Source organism: Trachypithecus francoisi, unplaced genomic scaffold, assembly GCF_009764315.1.
Source record: "Trachypithecus francoisi isolate TF-2019V2 unplaced genomic scaffold, Tfra_2.0 Lachesis_group6, whole genome shotgun sequence".
In the NCBI taxonomy this organism is placed as follows: Eukaryota; Metazoa; Chordata; class Mammalia; order Primates; family Cercopithecidae; genus Trachypithecus; species Trachypithecus francoisi.
The window spans coordinates 54,869,991-54,894,833 of record NW_022681471.1 but is presented as its reverse complement, the minus strand read 5'-3'; the positions used below and the strand labels follow the sequence as shown (position 1 = coordinate 54,894,833).

General features: G+C 35.9%; 1 pseudogene; it reads right to left on the bottom strand.

Annotated features, from left to right (window-relative positions):
• Nucleotides 1–18,663: 18,663 nt before the first annotated feature.
• On the bottom strand, nt 18,664–21,133 carry LOC117077710 (annotated as a pseudogene).
• Between the last annotated feature and the right edge of the window lie 3,710 nt (nt 21,134–24,843).

Sequence of the window (24,843 nt, the reverse complement as noted above, 5' to 3'; positions counted from 1 at the left end):
GAGAACAACAACAACAACATCAACAGAAAAAGACCCCACAAAAGCCCAATTCAAAGGTAAGCAACCTCAAAGATTGAAGGTAGATAAGCCCGTGAAGACAAGAAAGAATCAACACAAAAGTGCTGAAAACTCAAAGAACAGAGTGCCTCTTCTCCAAATGAGAAGGCACAGAACTGGGCTGAGGATGAGATTCTGTGCTGAGGATGAGATGGTTGAATTGACAGAATTAGGCTTCAGGTGGTAGGTAATAATGAACTTCACTGAGGAAAAGGAGTATGTTCTAACCCAATGCAAAGAAGCTAAGAATCATAATACAACATTACAGGACCTAATAGCCAGAATAACCAGTTTAAAGAGGAACATAAATGACCTGATAGAGCTGAAAAAAAAAAAAACAATGGAAGAACTTCACAATACAGTCACAAGTATCAAAAGTCAAATACACCAAGTGGAGGAAAGAATCTTAGAGCTTGAAGATTATCTTTCTGAAATAAAACAGGCAGACAAGAATAGAGAAAGAAAAAAAAAAGAATGAAAAGGAACAAATAAAACCTTAGAGAAATATGAGATTATATAAAAAGACTGAACATATGACTGATTGGTGGTCAGGGAGAATGGAACCAAGTTGGGAAACACACTTCAGGATATCATCTAGGAGAAATCTCACAACCTAGAAAGGCAGGCCAACATTCAAATTCAGGAAATCCAGAGAACCCTAATAAGATACTCCATGAGAAGATCTGTCTCAAGACATAAAATCATTAAATTCTTCAAGGTCAAAATGAAAGAAAAAATGTTAAGGGCAGCCAGAGAGAAAGGCCAGGTCACCTACAAAGGGAAGACCATTAGACTAACAGCAGACCTCTCAGTGGAGACCTTACAAGATTAGGGGCCAATATTCAACATTCTTAAAAAAAAGTAATTCCAACCCAGAGTTTCATATCCAGCCAAACTAAGCTTCATAAGCAAAGAAGAAATAAGATTCTTTTTGGACAAGGTAATGGTGAGGGAATTTGCCACCACCAAGCCTGCCTTGCAAGAGCTCCTGAGGGAAGCACTAAATATGGAAAGGAAAAACCATTATCAGCAACTACAAAAACACACTGAAGTACATAGATGAGTGAAACTATGAAGCAACTACATAAACAAGTCCACAAAATAACCAGCTAGCATCATAATGACAGGATCAAATTCATATATAACAACATTAACCTTAAATGTAAATGAGCTAGATGCCCTAACACAGAATAGCAAGCTGCATAGATTCAAGACCCATTGGTATGCTGTATGCAAGAGACCCATGTCATGTGCAAAGACACACAAAGGCTCAAAATAAAGGGATGGAGGAAAATTTACCAAGCAAATGGAAAACAGAAAAATTTAGGGGTCACAATCCTAGTTTATGATAAAACAGATTTTAAGCCTGTGAATATCAAAAAGACAAAGAAGAGCATTAGATAATGGTAAAGGTTTAAATTCAACAAGAAGAGCTAATCATCCTAAATATATTTCCACATAATACAGGAGCACCCAGATTCATAAAGCAAGAGCTTAGAGACCTACAAAGAGACTTAGACTCCCACACAATAATAGTGGGATACTTTAACACTTCACTGACAGTAATAGAAAGATCATTAAGACAGAAAATTAATAAAGATATTGAGACCAGAACTCACCTCTGAATCAAGCAGACTTGATAGATATCTATAGAACTCTCCACCCCCCAAAAAACAGAATATACATTCCTCCAATGGCCACATGACATTTACTCTAAAATTGATCACATAATTGGAAGTGAACCACTCCTCAGCAAATGCAAAGTAACTGACATCATAAAAAAAGTCTCTCGGACCACCGCACAGTCTCATTAGAATTTAAGATTAGAAAAGTCACTCAAAACTACACAACTACAAAGAAATTGATCAACATACTCCTGAATGACTCCTGAGTAAATACTGAAATTAAGGCAGAAATTAAGAAGTTATTTGAAACTAATGAGAACAAAGAGACAACATACCAGAATCTGTGAGATGCAGCTAAGGCAGTGTTAAGAGAGGAATTTGTAGCACTAAATGCCCACACCAAACAGGTAGAAAGATCTCAAATCGATTAACTCATATCACAAGTAAAAGAACTAGAGAACCAAGAGCAAACAAACCCCAAAGCTAGCAGAATATAAGAAATAACTAACATCAAACTGGAACTGAAAGTAATAAAGAAACAAAAAACACTTCAAAAAATTAACAATCCAGGAGCTATTTTTTGAAAAAAATGGTAAAATAAACCACTAGCTAGGCTAATGAGAAAAAAAAAGAGGAATCAAATAGACACAATAGGAAATGATAATGAGGATATCACCACTGACCCCACAGAAGTACAAACAACTATCAGAGAACAGTACAAACACGTCTATGCATGTAAGCTAGAAAATATGGAAGAAATTGATAAACTCCTGGATGCATACACATAACCAAGACTGAACCAGGATGAAATTGACTCCCTGAATAGACCAATAATGAGTTTTGAAATTGAGGGAGTAATAAATAGCCCACCAACCAAAAAAAAGGCCTAGATCAGATGGATTCACAACTGAATTCTACCAGATTTACAAAGAGGAGCTGGTGCCATTTTTTTCTGAAACTATTTCAAACAGTTGAAAAGGAGGGACTCCTCCCTAACTCATTTTATGAAGCTAGCATCATCCTGATACCAAACCTGGCAGAGATACAACATAAAAAGAAAACTTCAGGCCAGTCTCCCTGATGAACATCAATGCAAAAATGCTCAATAAAATACTGGCAAACCAAATCCAGCAGCACATCAAAAAGCTATGATCAAGTTGGCTTCATCCCTGGGATGTAAGGTTGGTTCAACATATGCAAAACAATAAATGTAATTCATCATATAAACAGAACTAAATACAAAAGCTACATGATTATCTCAATAGATGCAGAAAAGGGCTTCAATAAAATTCAACATCCCATTACGTTAAAAACTTTCAACAAACTAGGTATTGAAGGAATACACCTCAAAATAATCAGAGTCATATATGACAAACCCGTAGCCCTTAGCATACCGAATGGGCAAAAGCTGGAGGCAATCCTTTTGAAAACTAGCACAAGAAAAGGATGTCCTCTCTCACAACTCCTATTCAACATAGTACTGGAAGTTCTGGCCAAGAAAATCAGGCATGAGAAATAAATAAATGGTATTCAAATAAGAAGAAAGAAAGTCAAATTATCTTTGTTTGCAAATTACATGATCTTATATCTAGAAAATCCTATTGTCTCAATTCAAAAGCTTCTTAAGCTGACAACCAACTTCAGCAAAGTCTCAGGATACAAAATAAATGTGCAAAAGTCTCTAGCATTCCTATAAACCAACAACAGGCAAACAGAAAGCCAAACCTTGAATGAACTCCCATTCACAATTGCTACAAAGAGAATAAAATACCTAGGAATACAACTAACAAGGGAAGTGAAGGGCCCCTTCAAGGAAAACTACAAACCACTGCTCAAGGAAATAAGAGAGGACACAAATGAATGGAAAAACATTCCATTCTCATGAACAGGAAGAAGCAATGTCATAAAAATGATTCTCCATTAAAATTATCTATATATTGCCCAAAATAATTTATAGATTCAATGCTATTCCTACCAAACTACTATTGACATTCTTCACAGAATTAGAAAAAAAAAAAAAAACTACTTTAAAATTCATATGAAACCAAAAAAGAGCCTGAATAGCCAAGATAATCCAAAGCAAAGATGACTAGTTTTCATGATATATATAGTCATGTGATAGTTTACATTTAACCTTTACTGGCTCATCATAACTTTATGTATAAGGATGCTTATTGATTCAGCTACTAAGTAAGGAAGAAGAATGTAAGAAGCAATTTTGCTACCCATTTTAGGGTGCCTTATTCAGCAAATGTTGACACTGATAACTCCTAAAACACTTAAGAATTCCTAGCTCTAATTCATTATCCTATTGAGAATTTTCTTTATAAGGCTATATAATCACATGAATAAATATTTCAATTCCCAGTAAATTAATACAGAAGGCAGTATATACCATTGAGTTACAGGGATACTTCAGAGGTATTGCAGGTTTTGTTCTAGGCCACCTCAATAAGTGAATATCACAATAGAGTTGTGTGAATTTTTTGGTTTCTCAGTGCATATAAAAGTTATGTTTATACTATAATGTAGTCTACTAAATATGCAATAGCATCATGTCTAAAAATCAATGTATATACCTTAACTTAAAAATACTTTATTGTTAAAAAATGCTAATGATCATCTGAGCCTTCAGTGGATTGTAATCTTTTTGCTAGTGGAGGGTCTTGCCTCCATATCCATGGCTGTTGACTGATCAGGATGATGATTGCTGAAATTTGGAGTGGTTATGGCAATTTCTTAAAATAAGATAGTAATTAAGTTTGCCACATTGATTGTCTCTCCCTTCACAGAAGATTTCTCTTTAACAACCAATACTGTTTGATAGTATTTTACCCACAGTACAACTTCTTTCAAAATTATAGTCAATCCTTTCAAGTTCTACCACTGCTTTATCGTCTAAGTTTATGGAATATTCTAAATCCTTTATTGTCATTTCAACAATTTTCACAGCACCTTCACCAGGATTAGATTCCACCTCAAGAAACCACTTTCTTTGTTTATCTGTAAGAAACAACTTATTCATCAAATTTTACCATGAGATTGAAGCAATTCAGTCACATCTTCAGGCTCCATTTCTAATTCAAGTTATCTTGCAATTTGCACCACATCTGCAGTGACTTCCTTCACTGAAGTCTTGAACCCTCAAAGTCATCCATGAGGGTTGGAATCAACTTCATGCAAACTTCTGTTACTGTTGATATTTTTACCTCCTCCCATGAATCATGTGTGTTCTCAATGGCATCTAGAATGTTGAATCCTTTCCAGAAGGTTTTCAATTTACTTGGAACAGATCCATCAGAGGAACCATTATGCATGGCAGGTATAGCTTAATAAATATATGTACATCTAAATATATAACAATTACTTGCATATACCTATGTATGGGTTATCTTAACATAAAAATCTGAAAGAAACAAAGCTTGACTTGAATTAAATTCTTGTGTTTAGAATGGGATAAATTCCTCACAGTTTTGAAAGTTGGTACCAGATAGCCCAGGGAAGACTGCTGTAATTCCTCAACAAATCAGCAGTTTAGATTTAAAACAAAACTGTTTACTTATCTGGCTTTCTTGCAAAGACCTTTAGGGAGTTCACGTGCATCTTTCCTGTACACATACGTATCTACAGCAAATGTCCAGGACTTAACGGATTTTTACAAGCATATTAGAATATGTATCATCTTAAAGAAAATGAAACTATCAATTTTGTAAGGAATTTCTATTATACTCACCAAAGCCCATTATACCTCACAAAGGAATATTACCGGTATTTCCATTAAATGAGAGCACAACTGTCACTTCCGGGTAAAACAATAACAATAACAACAACAACGAAAAAACCCGCTGCAGGATGGATATTTGCTCTGTCCTTTCTTTCTTTGACTGAATAGTAAAGAAGTTGAATGCATGGGGCACTATATGAGTTAGAAAAAATGAATCTTGATTGGTATTCAGCCAAACTGAAAATTGTATCTAAGCTATTCAGTCTCAGTCCAGTCAAATGCAAAGCCATTTAAATGGTCCTTTGTTTAGGGATGTTAAGCGTCTGGGCAGCGATTGAGGTGAACCTAGATATCAAAGTGTTTTTGAAGTACCTACCATATCGATTTTCTAATCATAATGATTGATAACCCTAAGCATGCTGGCATTTTTACTCATCCTTGAAATATAACTGCTACCTATGATTTTCACATGCTAACTTTTGCTGTTGGCTTCTAATCCAAGTGGTCACAGCAGATTCATCAGGTAGTTTCCTCTGCCTCAATGAAAATGAAATGAAAACTTCTAAACACTGTTTAGGAATTATGTATTTATTTTGAAATTGACAGAAAAGCAGAGAGGACTATTGGGAGGTAAAACGTGGTAACACTGCCTATCTGTATTAACGTGCCTTAATTGTGGCTTTCATCTCTAGGATCAACTGTACAACAATAACGAGGCAAGTGATTTATTTTTCACTTGTTTCAGTCAAGCTGAGAGTTGCAATGATCTTGGAAACTGGAGCAGTCTCTGGATCAAATATCATGAGTTTAATGATACTCTGTATAAATACTCCCTAGAAATCCTACATAATAGTTAATAATACATTTTGAAGATAATTTAACTTAAGCCTGAAGGACTGGGAATTTTCGTGTACTTGACCAATTAAGACAACTAAGGGAGTTATTCACCATAAAGTATTTCTTATTAATGGCTCACATCGAATTTTACTGACATTGCCTGTTTGGTTGTCTGAACCCCAACTGAATTGCGACATCTCAAGGTGTGGCATGCTGTCCCATTCATCATCATGTCCAAGGTGCCTAGCACCACTCAAATATTTGAAGTAAATTATATCTTCAATATCATGAACTGTTTAACTCCAACAGTGAAAAAGCACCCTTTGCATATGGATAACCAGTTACCTTTTGTGTTTTAAAATTATTATTTAAAATTTTAATGTAAAAAATAAAAGAATTCAACAGTTGTGACCACAGCAGGCATTCGATAGAATTTTTTAATAAGTAAATATTGCTAATCAGTATTAGAAAAACTTTATTAAAAATGATTTGGCTATTAGCAGCTTTGTTTTTCTTTTTCTGGACTTAATGTTGATCTATAAAATTGAAACATTAGAATCTACAACAAAAGGCACTATAAATATTAAGTAAGATTTAGGGTATAAGACTTTAGCATATCATCCGGTTGATCTATAGCAGTCAGTAAACATGGATTAAATTTGAATCATCTAAGATTCACATTTTTTCCTGATTGCCAAATTTAGAATGCATACTTCCTTTTGTTTTTTATTATTATTATTATACTTTAAGTTCTAGGGTGCATGTGCACAACGTGCAGGTTTATTACATATACATACATGTGCAATGTTGGTGTGCTGCACACATTAACTCATCATTTGCATTAGGAATACCTCCTAATGCTATCCCTCTCCCCGCCCCCACCCCACAACAGGCCCTGGTGTGTGATGTTCCCCTTCGTATGTCCAAGTGTTCTCATTGTTCAGTTCCAATCTATGAGTGAGAACATGCAGTGTTTTTTTTTTTTTTTTTGACCTTGCGATAGTTTGCTGAGAATGATGGTTTCCAGCTTCATCCATGTCCCTAAAAAGGACGTGAACTCATCCATTTTAATGGCTGCATAGCATTCCATGGTGTATATGTGCTACATTTTCTTAATCCAGTCTATCATTGATGGACATTTGGGTTGGTTCCAAGTCTTGGCTATTGTGAATAGTGCCACAATAAACATATATGTGCATGTGTCTTTATAGCAACATGATTTATAATCCTTTGGATATATACCCAGTACTGAGATGGCTGGGTCAAATGGTATTTCTAGTTCTAGATCCTTGAGGAATTGCCGCACTGTCTTCCACAATGGTTGAACTAGTTTACAGTCCCAACAACAGTGTAAAAGTTTTCCTATTTCTCCACATCCTCTCCAGCATCTGTTGTTTCCTGACTTTTTAATGATCGCCATTCTAACTGGTGTGAGATGGTATCTCATTGTGATTTTGATTTGCATTTCTCTGATGGCGAATGATGATGAGCATTTTTCATGTGTCTGTTGGCTGCATAAATGTCTTCTTTTGAGAAGTGTCTGTTCATATCCTTTGCCCACTTTTTGATGGGGTTGGTTTTTCTGTTTTTTTTTTTTTTTTTTTTCCTTGTAAATTTGTTTGAGTTCCTTGTAGATTCTGGATATAAGCCCTTTGTCAGATGAGTAGATTGCAAAAATTTTCTCCCATTCTGTAGGTTGCCTGTTCACTCTGATGGTAGTTTCTTTTGCTGTGCAGAAGCTCTTTAGTTTAATTAGATCCCATTTGTCAATTTTGGCTTTTGTTGTCATTGCTTTTGGTGTTTTAGACATGAAGTCCTTGCCCATGCCTATGTCCTGAATGGTATTGCCCAGGTTTTCTTCTAGGGTTTTTATGGTTTTAGGTCTAACACTTAAGTCTCTAATCCATCTTGAGTTAAATGTTTTATAAGGTGTAAGGAAGGGATCCAGTTTCAGCTTTCTACTTATGGCTAGCCAGTTTTCCCAGCACCATTTATTAAACAGGGAATCCTTTCCCCATTTCTTATTTTTGTCAGATTTGTCAAAGATCAGATGGTTGTAGATGTGTGGTATTATTTCTGAGGGCTCTGCTCTGTTCCATTGGTCTGTATTTCTGTTTTGGTACCTGTACCATGCTGTTTTGGTTACTGTAGCCTTGTAGTATACTTTGAAGTCAGGTAGCATGATGCCTCCAGCTTTGTTCTTTTGGCTTAGGATTGCCTTGGCAATGCGGGCTCCTTTTTGATTCCATATGAACTTTAAAGCAGTTTTTTCCAATTCTGTGAAGAAACTCATTGGTAGCTTGATGGAGATGGCATTGAATCCATAAATTACCTTGGCAGTATGGCCATTTTCACAATATTGATTCTTCCTATCCATGAGCATGGTATGTTCTTCCATTTGTTGTGACCTCTTTTATTTCACTGAGCAGTGGTTTGTAGTTCTCCTTGAAGAGGTCCTTTACATCCCTTGTAAGTTGGATTCCTAGGTATTTTATTCTCTTTGTAGCAATTGTGAATGGGAGCTCATTCATGATTTGGCTCTCTGTTTGTCTGTTATTGATGTATAGGAATGCTTGTGATTTTTGCACATTGATTTTGTATCCTGAGACTTTGCTGAAGTTGCTTATCAGCTTAAGGAGATTTGGGGATGAGATTATGGGGTTTTCTAAATATACAATGATGTCATCTGCAAACAGGGACAATTTGACTTCCTCTGTTCTTAATTGAATACCCTTTATTTGTTTCTCCTACCTGATTGCCCTGGCCAGAACTTCTAACACTATGTTGAATAGGAGTGGTGAGAGAGGGCATCCCTGTCTTGTGCCAGTTTTCAGAGGAAATGCTTCCAGTTTTTGCCCATTCAGTATGATATTGGCTGTGGGTTTGTCATAAATAGCTCTTATTATTTTGAGATACGTCCCATCAATTCCTAGTTTATTGAGAGTTTTTAGCATGAATGGCTGTTGGTCTATTCAGGCATTCAACTTCTTTGTGGTTTAGTCTTGGGAGGGTGTATGTGTCCAGGAATTTATCCATTTCTTCTAGATTTCCTAGTTTATTTGCATAGAGGTGTTAATAGTATTCTCTGATGGTAGTTTGTGTTTCTGTGGGATCGGTGGTGATATCCCCTTTATCATTTTTTATTGTGTCTATTTGATTTTTCTCTCTTTCCTTCTTTATTAGTCTTCCTAGGGTCTATCAATTTTGTTGATCTTTTAAAAAAACCAGCTCCTGGATTCATTCATTTTTTGAAGGGTTTTTTGTGACTCTATCTCCATCATTTCTGCTCTGATCTTAGTTATTTCTTGCCTTCTGCTAACTTTTGAATGTTTGTTCTTGCTTCTTTAGTTCTTTTAATTGTGATGTTAGGGTGTCATGTTTAGATCATTCCTGCTTTCTCTTGTGGGCATATAGTGCTATAAATTTCCCTCTACACATTGCTTTAATTGTGTCTCAGAGATTCTGGTATGCTGTGTCTTTGTTCTCATTGGTTTCACATAGCATCTTTATTTCTGCCTTCCTTTCATTATGTACCCAGTAGTCATTCAGGAGCAGATTGTTCAGTTTCCATGTAGTTGAGCAGTTTTGAGTGAGTTTCTTAATCCTGAGTTCTAGTTTGATTTCACTGTGGTCTGAGAAACAGTTTGTTATAATTTCTGTTCTTTTACATTTGCTGAGGAGTGCTTTACTTTCAACTATGTGGTCAATTTTGGAATAAATGCGATGTGGTGCTGAGAAGAATGTATATTCTGTTGATTTGGGGTGGAGAGTTCTGTAGATGTCTATTTGGTCCACTTGGTGCAGAGCTGAGTTTAATTCCTGGATATCCTTGTTTACTTTCTGTCTCGTTGATCTCTCTAATGTTGACAGTGGGGTGTTAAAGTCTCCCATTATTATTGTGTGGGAGTCTAAGTCTCTTTGTAGGTCTCTGAAGACTTGTTTTATGAATCTGGGTGTTCCTATATTGGGTGCATATATATTTAGGATAGTTAGCTCTTCTTGTTGAATTAATCACTTTACCATTATGTCATGGCCTTCTTTGTCTCTTTTGATCTCTGTTGGTTTAAAGTTTGTTTTAACAGAGACTAGGATTGTAACCCCTGCCTTTTTTTGTTTTCCATTTGCTTGGTAGATCTTCCTTCATCCCTTTATTTTGAGCCTCTATGTGTCTCTGCATGTGAGATGGGTCTCCTGAATGCAGCACACTGATGGATCTTGAATCTTTATCCAATTTGCCAGCCTGTGTCTTTCAATTGGAGCATTTAGCCCATTTACATTTAAGGTTATTATTGTTATGTGTGAATTTGATCCTGCCATTATGATGTTAGCTGGCTATTTTTCTTGTTAGTTGATGCAGTTTCTTCCTAGCATCGATGGTCTTTACAATTTGGCATGTTTTTGCAGTGCCTGGTACCAGTTGTTCCTTTTCATGCTTAGTGCTTCCTTCAGGAGCTTTTGTAGGATAGGCCTGGTGGTGAAAAAATCTCTCAGCATTTGTTTGTCTGTAAAGGATTTTATTTCTCCTTCACTTTTGAAGCTTAGTTTGGCTGGATATGAAATTCTGGGTTTAAAATTCTTTTCTTTAAGAATGTTGAATATTGGCTCCCTCTCTTTTCTGGCTTGTAGAGTTTCTGCTGAGAGGTCTGCTGTTAGTCTGATGGGCTTCCCTTTGTGGGTATCCCGACCTTTCTCTCTGGCTGCCCTCAACATTTTTTCCTTCATTTCAACTTTGGTAAATCTGACAATTATGTGTCTTGGAGTTGCTCTTCTCAAGGACTATCTTTTCGGTGTTTTCTGTATTTCCTAAATTTGAATGTTGGCCTGCCTTGCTAGGTTGGGGAAGTTCTCCTGGATAGTATCCTGCAGAGTGTTTTCCAACTTGGTTCCACTCTCCCTGTCACTTTCAGGTACACCAATCAGACATAGATTTGGTCTTTTCACATAGTCCCATATTTCTTGGAGGCATTGTTCATTTCTTTTTACTCTTTTTCTCTAAGCTTCTCTTCTCACTTCATTTCATTCATTTGATCTTCATTCACTGATACCCTTTCTTCCAGTTGATCGAATCGACTACTGAAGCTTGTGCATTTGTCCTGCAGTTCTCGTGCCATGATTTTCAGCTCCATCAGGTCACTTACAAACTTCTCTACACTGGTTATTCTAGTTAGCCATTTGTCTAATCTTTTTTCAAGGTTTTTAGCTTCTTTGTGCTGGGTTTGAACTTGCTCCTTTAGCTCAGAGAAGTTTGATCATCTGAAGACTTCTTCTCTCAACTCGTCAAAGTCATTCTCCATCCAGCTTTGTTCTGTTGCTGACAAGGAGCTGCTGCATTCCTTTAGAGGCGGAGAGGTACTCTAATTTTTAGAATTTTCAGCTTTTCTCCTCTGTTTTTTCTCCATCTTTGTGATTTTATCTACCTTTGATCTTTGATGATGGTGGTGTACAGATAGGGTTTTGGTGTGGATGTCCTTTCTGCTTGTTAGTTTTCCTTCTAACAGTCAGGACCCTCAGCTGCAGGTCTGTTGGAGTTTGCTGGAGATCCACTCCAGATGCTGTTTGCCTGGGTATCAGCAGCGGAGGCTACAGAACAGCGAATATTGCTGAACAGCAAATGTTGCTGCCTGATCATTCCTCTGAAAGCTTCGTCTCAGAAGTGTACCCAGCCGTGTGAGGTGTCAGTCTGCCCCTACTGGGGGATGCCTCCCAGTTAGGCTACTCAGGGGTCAGGGACCCACTTAAGGAGGCAGTTTGTCCGTTCCCAGATCTCAAACTCCATGCTGGGGGAGCCACTACTCTCTTCAAAGCTGTCAGAGAGGGACATTTAAGTCTGCAGAGGTTTCTGCTGCCTTATGTCCAGCTATGCCCTGCCCCCTGAGGTGGAGTCTACAGAGGCAGGCAGGCAGGCCTCCTTGAGCTGTGTTGGGCTCCACCCAGTTTGAGCTTCTCAGCTGCTTTATTTACCTACTCAAGCCTCAGCAATGGTGGGCGCCCCTCCCCCAGCCTCACTGTCACCTTGCTGTTCCACCTCAGACTGCTGTGCTAGCAATGAGGGAGGTTCTGTGGGCGTGGGACTCTCTGAGCCAGGCACAGGATATAATCTCCTGGTGTGCCGTTTGCTAAGACCATTGGAAAAGCACAGTATTAGGGTGGGAGTGACCTGATTTTCCAGATGCCATCCGTCACAGCTTCCCTTGGCTAGGAAAGAGAATTCCCTGCCCCCTTGAACTTCCCAAGTGAGACGATGCCTCGTCCTGCTTCAGCTCACGCTCGGTGGGCTGCACCCACTGTCCTGCACGTACTGTCCAACAAGCCCCATTGAGATGAACCCGGTACCTCAGTTGGAAATGCAGAAATCACCTGTCTTCTGCATCACTCATGCTGGGAGCTGTAGACTGGAGCTGCTCCTATTTGGCCATCTTGGAACTGCCCCCCAGTTATTAGCAACTTTGAAGCTCATTTAAAATACATGTGGATTATTTGTGAGTTACTTTGTAACAGCGAATGCATCTGTGTTGTTTTGTTTGCAGAGATTTTTGTTGAGATATATTAAAGATATAAAACTTGTAAGTCACCCTTAGAAAGCATATTTTTCCACATGCATAATTTCTTTTCTCATTCCCTTGGATCTGTGTCATATTCTGTTCTGAATTTTATATTGAATTGCAAATATTCACAGTATTCAATTTCTAGTCAAATACAAAAAAAAGAATGATATGATAATATATTCCAAAAAATAAGGCATATTAATATAATTATATTAAAACAGGCTTTGTCTTTCTGTCTCTTTTTCAATCTCTGGGACTTCAAATGCAAGAAAACACCTTCTAAGGTCTTAAGTAATTCCTTTAAAGACATGTTATGATCCTGTCAAATTAATCAAACCAATTTTGGAGGATTTGGAAATGACATCAGTCACTCTATGCTTATTTTGTTAGTATTAGTCTACACTCATCCTTCCATTTTCTGCTTACTTTTATACTCACAATATCCATTCCATAGCCACTTAACATTAAATATCTCACTATAATATATTCAACTTAAAAAATTGTATCTAAAATATACCACTACTTCTACTATTTGCAAATAGACCATGGCCATTTAGAAATGGTGCCAAAAATGCCATCTTATCTCAAAGACGTTTTAATAGCAGAGATAACATGTTTAGGCATCTAATGTATTAATTACCTTCTGGATTTTATTTTTGTTCAGAAAACTTTCAACAATGCTTGTATGTCTACTTGTAAACGGGGATACTAACCTTCTTCTTCCTAGAGAGAAGCCCTGAATTTGACCTTCCCCTGTCAAATCAAGCAATCAAACAAAAAATAATTGCCTGTTGTGACTTGCCTAAAAATATCAGGTGCAAGATAGAAGTCTAGGGAAGAATATTAGACTATACGTCTCTAGAAGCAATTTATTCACTTGGCAGGATTAGTGAAGAATGAAAAAAAGTTTATTTTTACTAAAAGGAGGGAGCATTACTATGGAAAAAATAAACCAGTTGTTTGCCAATCTGTAGAAGTTAGTAAATGATAGAGCAGATATTAGATATCTTGCCTCATTACTTCCCTTTCATTATCCTTTGCTATTTCTGAGAGCCTGCTAGTCACAGAAGACTAAGTTTAGAAGTTGTCATCATTATTATCATGTTAATTTTGAACACACACTGTCAAGCCTTAATACTTTCAGGTTGCATCTATTTGAGAACACATGAAACTCCTCAGTACCAAATGTGGAGCAAATCCCTGTATTAGAAGGATTCAGTACAACATCTATATATCTAGATGCTGGTTGGATTGGTTTTAAAGTATCATAATAATTCTAGTTTGAAAGCTTTTGCTTCACATTCATTATACATGTGAATGTTGCAGTTTTAGCCTTATGTGATTTTATTCTAGTCTACTGAAAACTTTTTAATGGGAACCCTGGGGCTAGGGCCTACTTAGAAAACTATTAACAACACATATGACATAGGAGAGTTCAGGGGAAATAAACTGCAACAGTTCTTAAGTAATTATTCATATTAGAATATGATCAAAAGAGTGTAGTCATCTGCTTGCCCAGCAAAGGTCTGCAAGTTTAGCTGCACTTTCTCAACCTCCTCTCCAGGTCACAAATGTATAAACAATCCTTCTATTTGAACTCAACTATCAATTACAGTTAATCTCTCCAGTCTTCCCATTCAAATTCATCAGGCTTTGTGTTTTCCACTGATTTACTTAAATAACTCTTTTATCATGGCATTGCTTTACATAAGAATTTTATGGCCTAGCATATCAAAAACAAAGTCTCCACCTACTTTTAAAATGATATATAAAATAAATGTATATACACATAAATATAAATAGATATATTATTTGGGCCAAGTTTGAGGACTGCAATAATCTGGAAGTGTAGATTCAAGTTGCCCTGAATATATGCTCCTCTCACCCACTTTTGAAGGCACTCTATTCTGTCTTCACAGCTAACTAACCAAAATGTAAACTTGGATGAAACCCAGAAGAGTTTTCAGTCAGGGTTAAGACAATCTGAGAAATCAAACATAGCTTTATAATATAGCTGGGCAGGGATCAGAAGCTGAAACATCCGGACATCTGAAGTTCTTATAGGTTAAAGCAATATATCAATTCAAGGAACTATGCAAGATTTGAGGGGCTGGAAGGTCTTGAAGATAAATACAGAAAATGGCTCAAATGTGTTGGATGTATTAGTCACTTATTGCTCCACCATCTCCTAAAATAAATAAAAGAACAACTGCTTATCAGTCTCTGAGTCACTGGATATTTCTGCTGACTAAACCAGCTTCACATATATCCACTGAGATCACATATGTATCTGTGGTCAGTTGATGGGTCAACTGGAATACTAGCTTATATAGCAAGAAATCTCAGATAAACCAGCTCTCCTACATGTATTTCCTACATTTCTCCAGCAGGCTAGCCCAGGCATCTTGTCATGATGTCAGCAGAAGTCAAAGAGAGAAAAGACAAATGCATGATCACTTTTCAAGTCTCTGCTTGCATTAATCTTGTAACGCTACACTAGCCAAAGCAAGGCATGTGGCCAAGACCAGAGTCAGTGTGGAAAAGCACCATCAAAAGGCCTGGATACAGAAAGGCATAACATCACCATAGTATGTTAAAAAAAATTGAGATAATGGCCTTATAGGGAAAGTAGAGTGAAAGAGAGTCTAACCCTTAGAATAGGATAGACCGTATTTACATTTTGCCCATTTTTCCTTTTTATTTTATTTGTAAATAAAGTGTGTTCATGGAAGGACCAGATTTATATTGTAATAGCAATTGCTGCTAATTTCCCAATAAAACTCTATGGCACAAGTGCTTGTCCTGTATTTTGTATTTTCCCAGGAGTCGAAGAAAAGAGGGATATGACACCTGGAAATGTTCCATAAAACTAATTACTTTCGGGAATTCATAAATATTGCACAGATGGAAGTGTTATGTGAAAAAAGTAGCCCCCAATCCTTCAAGATAAAAAGCCCACACTTCTAAATTGAATGCCAATATTTCCTAGAAAGGAAATAACTGTCTATTCTTGTCCTGGGTTTTTAGTTAGTCTTGCCACCCTCTACCAACTAGTATTTAAAATATTCACCTGAAAATTCTCTGTCACCTTCCTTGCTTAGTCCTAAACTGTCTGTACTCTGATTACATCTCCACTGGGCTTTAAACTCATAGCTTTTTGATTCTGAATTAAGTCTCAATTTTTGACACCTGCATACTTAGTTTTGTTGTTTCCCAAGTATTTGAAACTCATCTCTTTGTCTTCTGGTATTCCCCAAAGCCTCAGTTAGAAAATTTATCCCATCCCCTTTAAAACCAAACATAATTTCTAGCAATTAGTCAAAAGATTCCATGGAGGAGGAGGTGGCATGGGGAGTCACAACAGTGAACAGGATAATCATAGTGTCTAGCGTCAGTAGAACTTTTAATTGAGTGAAGAAAATACATAATAACATTTAAATAAAATTGATATCATTTGTCTGCATAAACTTTCTGATATCTGAAATCTTCTTCATTGTAAGGTACTATATTTGATACAAAGGTAAGATAAAACAATAAGGCCCTCATGTCTCCTCTTAAGGAACTTACAAATTAGTAAGAAGAAAAATATAATCCAATGATAGTTGAAATTGATAGAATCTGAAACTTCAGAGATCTAGCAAGAGAAAGATAGTAAGATAATATATTCCTTCACTTGCTAAATAGATATGCTGAAAAGTATTGGCACACTGATTATGTGGCCAGCTTTTCTCCAATAAGGAAAAAGACAATCATAAGGTGTTCATTAGAAAAACAATTTATAGATGTCTATAGTCATACATTACCTACCTTGTAGGATACAAGATAACCTACCTTGTATCTCAAGAATTTGCCTACAAGAGAAGAAAGAACTTATGGGGACTACGGAGAGTAGCTATGGAGAGATAATATACCTTTCACTTCTCTGACTCCCATAGATTAGCAAAATAAGGATAGGTAAGATCTTGGTTTACCTCAATAAACTTTAATTATAGAAAAAAAGTCTTAACAGCAGAAAAAAGTAATTTATTTTTAAAACCTATTGCTCTGACAAGCTCCCCAAACACTAATGTCCACAACAAATATATGGTCTATAATGCTTGACTGCATCTGAGCGCCATCTGCCTCACCAAACACGTCCCCTGCTAGTCTCTGACTGGCTGACTCTGCCACAAGTCTTCTGATATAATTTCAGTTTCTGTAACAGGTGAAATTCACTACCACCTCATGGTCTTTAGAAAGGCTGTTTTACTCTTCCTGAAGATCTCTAAGCATTGATCCCATCCCTTGCAACCCCAATAGTCAGTTTTGACTTTACCATACAGATCTCAGGGTAGATGTCACTTCCTTAGAGGGGCATTCCCTTTCTATTTATACTATCTAAAGGTTTTTTTTTTTTTTTTTTTTTTTTTGCCTGTTGTCTTCCTGACATCATATTGTTCTGTAATAATTTGTCTATATAATTCCTTCCTTGTACTAGTAACTGATCATTAACTGTATTAAATGTTTTCTTTCTTTGTTTACTTGCTTAACATCAGTCTCTCCCACTACGAGTTCTATGTATATTCATAGTGATATGGTTTGGATTTGTGTCCCTGCTCAAGTCTCATGTTCAAATTGTATTCCCCAATGTTGGAGGTGGGGCCTGGTGGAAGGTAATTGGATCCAATAGTATATTCACTCTGAATATACGTTTCATTCATTTGTTTAAAAGATATATGTTAGGCCGGGCGCGGTGGCTCAAGCCTGTAATCCCAGCACTTTGGGAGGCCGAGACGGGCGGATCACGAGGTCAGGAGATCGAGACCATCCTGGCTAACACGGTGAAACCCTGTCTCTACTAAAAAATACAAAAAACTAGCCGGGCGAGGGGGCGGGCGCCTGTAGTCCCAGCTACTCGGAGGCTGAGACAGGAGAATGGCGTAAACCTGGGAGGCGGAGCTTGCAGTGAGCTGAGATCCCCCGGGCGACAGAGTGAGACTCCGTCTCAAAAAAAAAAAAAAAGAAGATATACGTTAAATATACATTTGGTGCCCCAAACTGCCATGCTTCCTATACAACCTGCGAAACCATGAGCCAGTTAAACCTCTTTTCTTGATAAATTACCCAGTCTCATCTATTTCTTTACAGCAGTGTGAAAACGGACTAATACACACAGTAAGCTTGAAACCAATTATAAGTAATAAATATTATTGATGTAATTTATATTTTGTTTAGTCTTATAAGAAAACACATGACTGTGTTTGTCTTTTGTGTGTTTCCATGATAACTGACTGACTCATCTTCCAAATACTCTGAAGCTCTCACTGATTAAACATTATGATGATCTAACCACCGCTTCCTAGGCTACCCTAACAGATACCAGCACTTGCCCCATGGATAATCAAGATACAAATTATGTCTAGCAGGAACTAAATCTCCCCTAAGGAGTAGGCTTAGAGAATTTATTATTATTTCCACGATGAGCAACATAATCTTAAATTATTTTCAAGACATTTTGGGGGAAGATAATATTTGACATTATCAGTAAAGCAACCTATTAATTGATATAGGTATTTTCTGTATTTGTTTGACACTGGATTATTGGTCACCAGCCTCTGGGCATTTGCCGATAGCAAGCTAGGTGAACCAGTTGGATATCGACTCTTTCGTAGCATTGCTGCAGTTCACTGAGTCACACCCAGCGGGCATATTTAACGATGAATTAACAGCATGTTTCACGTATACGGCTCGCTGGAACAAGCTAATTTCATTGTTTATCTTAAAATTAACCAACCACAGTTATACTAAACTCTCATCTATTAGAGTGATTAAACTGATAACTTTATCTCAAGTTAGATTAAAAGGATGATTTCCTTTTTAAAACTGTGAATATACTTTATTTAGTCATTTTTGTTTGCAACGGAAGCTGTGGGAATTCAAAATTAGCATCCTTATCTGTGAGCTTCTTATAGACACCTGAAAAAGTGTCAACCTTGTGTTCCACATTGTTCTGCTGTGCTTCAACTAAATGAACCCTGATAAGCAAGCTGCCCTCCAGTTTCACGCAGATTCTCTTGTCCACAATTTCATTTGGAAGACCAAGTCCTAAAGGATCACATCTTACACAGCTGTCAGGATATGGCTCTTTGAATGCTTTTCCTTATTTATTTATTATTTTTGTATGGCTTTTTTTTTTTTTTTTTTTTTTTTTTGAGTTGGCTTGGGAAGAATTATCCTCTAAACAATAAAGACAACATAATTCCCAATGAACTTCAATTCACGTACTAGCTGAACTTGGATTTTCTGGAAAGATTTCAGTTGAATGGGAACAAAGATTATGATCGCTTTCTGACCACCACCAACTTCAGTTTCCTTGGCTGCTGTAATATTCTGCTCCCTGCGCTGGGTCTTGAGAGCTCCTGAAGAGCCTGGGCCCAAACTCAAACTCGTCCTTCTTGCTCAAATTCAGCTTAGGGAGAGGCTCAAGTCTTACAAGATCTCATCAGATTTCATAGGTATTCTTTCATGTTCAGCATTTTCTAGTTATTGTTTTGTTTTGTTTTTTTAACTCAAGCCTTGATGTGCTCAAGATACTAGATTTCTAATAATAATGAAAGATAAATATTGTTTGTGTATAAGCATCTGTGTGTGTATGTTTTCCTCAACTAGGAAATTGCTTTCATATGGCAGTGAAAAAGTTGTCATCTTCATCTAAGGAAGTATCCAAAGAAATCCCTATAATGGTGGCTAAGTATTATATAGTAGATATCCTCATGCTGTAGATTTGAAAATTCTCAAGCCATATTCACCATAATCCTAGAATGTTAATGCTACATGTGTTAAATGATTATAATCAATTAGAAGCCTTTTGACAAGTACTTTCTTCATTTTTAAAAAATAAGCAATATTAAGTCTTGGCAATATGACCAACTTAATAAAGAAATCAGAAAAAAAGTCATACATGTAATATTTATTTCCATAGGCAAACTCCATGATACTTAATATTACACATTTTCCTGTAATATAATCTTATTTTAGTGCCACAGTGGTACAGTTTGTCTCCTTTGCTCTTGTGTAACTTCCTTCAACCATTTAAAATCTGGTGATTTGCTATTTTTGCTTCCATGTAGTTTCATTTAAAAGTCAAATATACTTGGCATTTGCTAAAGTCATAGCTCTTACTCTTCTTGGAAATTCTCTGCAAGCTTACATTTTATTTAAAAAATTCATCTGCGGTAGCATCAAATTTACAATTTCAATTCTGTTTAAGCTTTGAATGACAAATTGTCCTATTATCTCATTTCTTTCTTGCTTTATTTGACTAAACAAATGCCCTACAGTAGAACATTTACTTGTGAAGAGAAAATTAACCCATCCTTTTTACAACTCTGCAATATAATCTCTATAATACCCCACATCAGTAAAAGTAATGAATACTTCATATCTACCTTCACCATCTATTAAAGGTGTCATACACATTTTTGTAAAGAAAAAACACAGAACGTCATCCACTTTCCATTGCCCAAGCCTACCATTTTGTTATTTCAAAGTATTTTACTTTTATTTTTAAGGCACAGTCTCATTTCTATTGCCCAGGGTTGAGTGCAGTGGCACAATCGTAGTTCACTATAACCTCAAACTCCTAGGCTCAGGCAATTCTCCCACCTCAAGTTCCCGAGGAACTAGAACTATAGGTGCATACCCCTATGCCCAGCTAATTTTACTATTTTATTTTATTTTTGTAAATAGGGTATCACTATGTTTCCACCCCGTGTCAAATTCCTGGCCTCAAGTGATCTTCCTGTCTCAGACTCCCAAAGTTCTGGGATCACTGGTTTGAGCCACTATGCCCAGCCTCAAAATCGTTCAGTAACAAATAAAAGCCTTCTTTTAAATTTCAAATTCTAACTCCCTGTTTTCTATGTTTTTTTTTTTTTTCTAAATAATAAGTGGCTGTTTCTTAGTAGCAGTAATATTTGGTTCTTAAATTATCTTTTATTTTTCATCTAAACAGTAAAATATCCACAAAATAACTGGCATCTACTTCCAAATATAAATATTTTTCATTTGATTTCACAGCGCCCCCCCCCACAAAAAAATTCATTCTCTTTTCTCTCCAATGAGTTCATTTGCTACTATTACTTTTGACATCTATGGAATTTCAAACAAACGCTGTACTTCAGTACCTGAGCTAGAGAGGCCAATCATTGGTGGGTAGCAAATGATCAAACAAGACTGTTAACAAGACTGTTTTCCAAAAATGATGAAAAAAATCCATTTAACATGACAGTAAGGAGGAAAAAATTGTAGAAAGATTTGCAGTCTGTTAGCTCATCTTACCTTTTATCGATGGTTAAAGTATGCATGATTCAGAAAGTATACAGTTTAGCATGTTTGAAATTTTCAAATCTACCTTATTGTATAAAATATGTACTACCTTTTAAATTAATTTATAAGAAAATTTCATCAGTGTTATTTTGATACAATACTTCACATTATTTTGCTGTCATGCAGAAGATGAACTTCTTTTTAATAAAACTATTTGCTTCAAGATTGTTCTCATGGCTCTTAGTCCATATAATTTCTAACAGGATACAAATATAATCAAAAAAGTATTTAGGAGCAATTTTGAGCACAGTATTTAACTTTTATCCTCTTTTTCTTATGCTCTACTTAAATTATTATTGGCGCTCATTCTTTTTAATTAAAGGCCATTCTAGGACTAATATAGTAGAGTTGAGCAGCCACATTTTTCTCAGTAAAATGCAAAATAGAGATTCCCTCATTTGTTTTACTATAAGCTGTCCCGTGTTTAAAGTCTATAAGATAAAAAAAAAAAGGTTTAAATTGTGATTTTTCAAGTGGATAATAACAGTAAATTAGAACTAAAATCAATGCAATTAATAAAACGTGTCATATAATACAATGACAACACTTAAATGTACCACATCAGTGACAAGAGAGGTAAAACCTTTCAAGAAATTTAGAAAAACCTTAATTGAATAAAAATAAAATAAATAAAACTTTAAGTTATCTTATGCGCCGTGTTTAGGCGAACTATTAGACCTATTTTTAGATATGTCTGGATTTGTGTAGGAAATCTTAACTCTCATTTAGATTACAACCTCTTCTATAAGACTTGAAATTATAGGATTCTATCCAATGCCAATGAGCTTCATTACAGTTGAGACTCTCTGATAATATATAACATCAGTTTTACAATATTTCACATAACATATTTATCTGTGGTTCATTTGATCCCTGTTATTACTGATGTATGTGTTTTAATCAGTGGTTTAATTCACACAGATATCCAGAGGTTACCACTTACATTAAATGCATACTTATTCTGTGTAATATATTTCCTGTTATCCTGTTAGGATTCCATTCACTTCTTGTTTGTTTTCTGACAGGTACACAAGACTCCTATTGTTAATAGCATTGTAAAAGAGAAGAAAGACTTTGTTCCTTTTAAGTTGAGTAACTAAAAAGACAATAGTGACTGAAGATAAGCTGTGGTAACAGGGCAAAGCAAAGCAAACTTACTGAAGTCTAATAACATCAGTGAGTCAAACAAGGCCAAAATGAGGTAGAAAACATTAACGTAACTAGAATCTGAGACTCCCGTCTTTGTTTCACTGTGTTCCAAAAGAGGACAGCTTACCTATGACCATATATATATATATATGTTTAAATTGTGATTTTAAAATTGTGATATATATATATCTTTAAATTGTGATTTATGTAAAGATATATATATATCTTTAAATTGTGATTATATATATGTTAAGGGGACATATTATCTTAGCTATGTTCATATAAGCAGTAGCACAAAACTGGTTCATAACAAAAGTGGTAATAGGTAAGCTATTGGGGGTTCTATTAATCTTGGACTGGAATTGAAATGTAGTAACAATAGGATGCCCCACTTGCCATCATATAGACACTTCGAAAGGTAGAGAACCCTTTCTAGAGAATCTTAGTTTATAACCTTTGTAAGACCTCAAGGTCTTTTATATGTTTCACTGGAATATAAAATGTCTGGAGAATCCAATTTTGCTTTAGGCTGATGTGAGGAAGAGATAGATAGATAGATAGATAGATAGATAGATAGATAGATAGACAGACAGATAGGTAAATAGCACAAACTCCTACATAATATAGTCATGCCCTCAGTAATCCTGAGCTGTAAGAGGTTCAGAGAAAGATGGAAACATTGCTTCATCCATTAAGTGAGGCCAAGGAGACTAACAGTTGTTTGAAGATGTGAACTCAACTTCTTTTCATGCCTTTCAGCTTTCAGGATGTGATAGAGTTAATAGAATTTGGAAAATTTTAATAGAAACATCCCCCAAAATGAAAAATACCTTGAATTAACCTGTATTTTTGATGTTTAAAAGTAATTTATGTTAAAATTTTATGTCAATAATTTATCAAATTATTACATAATATTCATTGCTTTTAGCTGTCAAAAGCTTCCCAGAGATACTGAATCTGTAGTAAGCAGAGTAAAGAGTCATGTCTCTACTAGATTCTGAGAACTCCACAAATTCAAATAATGTTTGTAGGAGGCTGAATAATGGCCACCCAAAAATATCCAGTACTTTTCCCTCGAACGTGTAAAAGTCATCTTATAAGGAAAAAAAGGACTTCGCAGGTGTGATTAAGTTAAGGCTTTTGAGATGGGGGGAATCATCTTGGATTGTCCAGATGGGTCCTAGATTCAATCACAAGTGAGAAAGACAAAGGGAAATTTGACACATACAGAAAAGAAGACAATGTGCTCACAGAAGCAGGTTATTTTAGTAATGCTTTCGCGAGACAATCAAGTCACAGAATGCTGGTAGACACCAGAAGCTGAAAGATTTCAGACTTCTTACCTCCAGAATGGTAACAGAATAAATTTCCATTCTCAAAAGCCAGTAAATGATTTTGATTTTGTGGTGGTTTGTCCATATGCAAAAATCAACTTAAGATGGATTAAATACTCAAATGTAAAACCTGAAACTATAAAAACCCCAGAAGAAAACCTAGTAAATACCATTCTGAATGGTCCTGGTAAAGACTTCATGACAAAGACTCCAAAAGCAATTACAACTTAAACAAAAATTAACAAGTGGGACCTAATTAAACTAAAGAGTTTCTGTGCAGCAAAAGAAACTATCAACAGAGTAAACAGATAACCTACAGAATGGGAGAAAATATTTGTGAAAAATACATCTAACAAAGGTCTAATGTTCAAAATGTATAAGGAATTTAAACCAATCAACAAGCAAAATATGAAAAGGTTTTACTGGCCATTGCTGGTTTTGATAACAGAGGAAAGGACCACGAGCCAAGAAATGCATGTGGCCTCTTGCAAAAGGCAAGAAAACGGATTCTCTCCAGAAAGGAACGCAGCTCTGCCAAAATCTTGATTTTAGCCAAATGAGACTCATTTGATCTCCAGGGCAATAAGCTAACAAGTTAGGGTTGTTTTAAGCTGCTACTTTTGGGAGTAATTTGTTATAGCAGCAATAGGTAACTGATAACACTCTCCTATAAGAAAAAAATGTATGTAAAAGTCATCTGAAGACATCTGCATCTATACTAAAAAGTCTTCAAAGTATGCCACAAATAAGTAATACAAAATATTAATAATTTGTCTGCAACCATAATGTCCCATCTACATCCCTTAGTATCATATGGTTTCCTTTTGAAATCTAATGACATGTATATGCCATCAGATAAAAGTATAACTCATCACTATTAAATATCAATAACTTTACTAGTTTGGTGGATATTTAATAAAAATAAGATGTAAATATTCTAGTTACAAAAACCAATGCACAATATCCAGTGATAATTTAAGCAAAGTAAATATAATAAATGAAATCCTTGTGTATGTGTGTGCCTATTGCAATTGACCCAGAATAAGAATTCATTAACAGTGAATACAAGCAGAAGTTTTATTTGTAGAACTGTTTTTCCAGGAATTAGAAACAAAGATTATCTGCCTGCATTGTGGTTTAAAATTTGATATGTTTCTCAAGGCTTGAGCTTGACCATTTATTCAAATAAGCATCTAAGCTTAAAC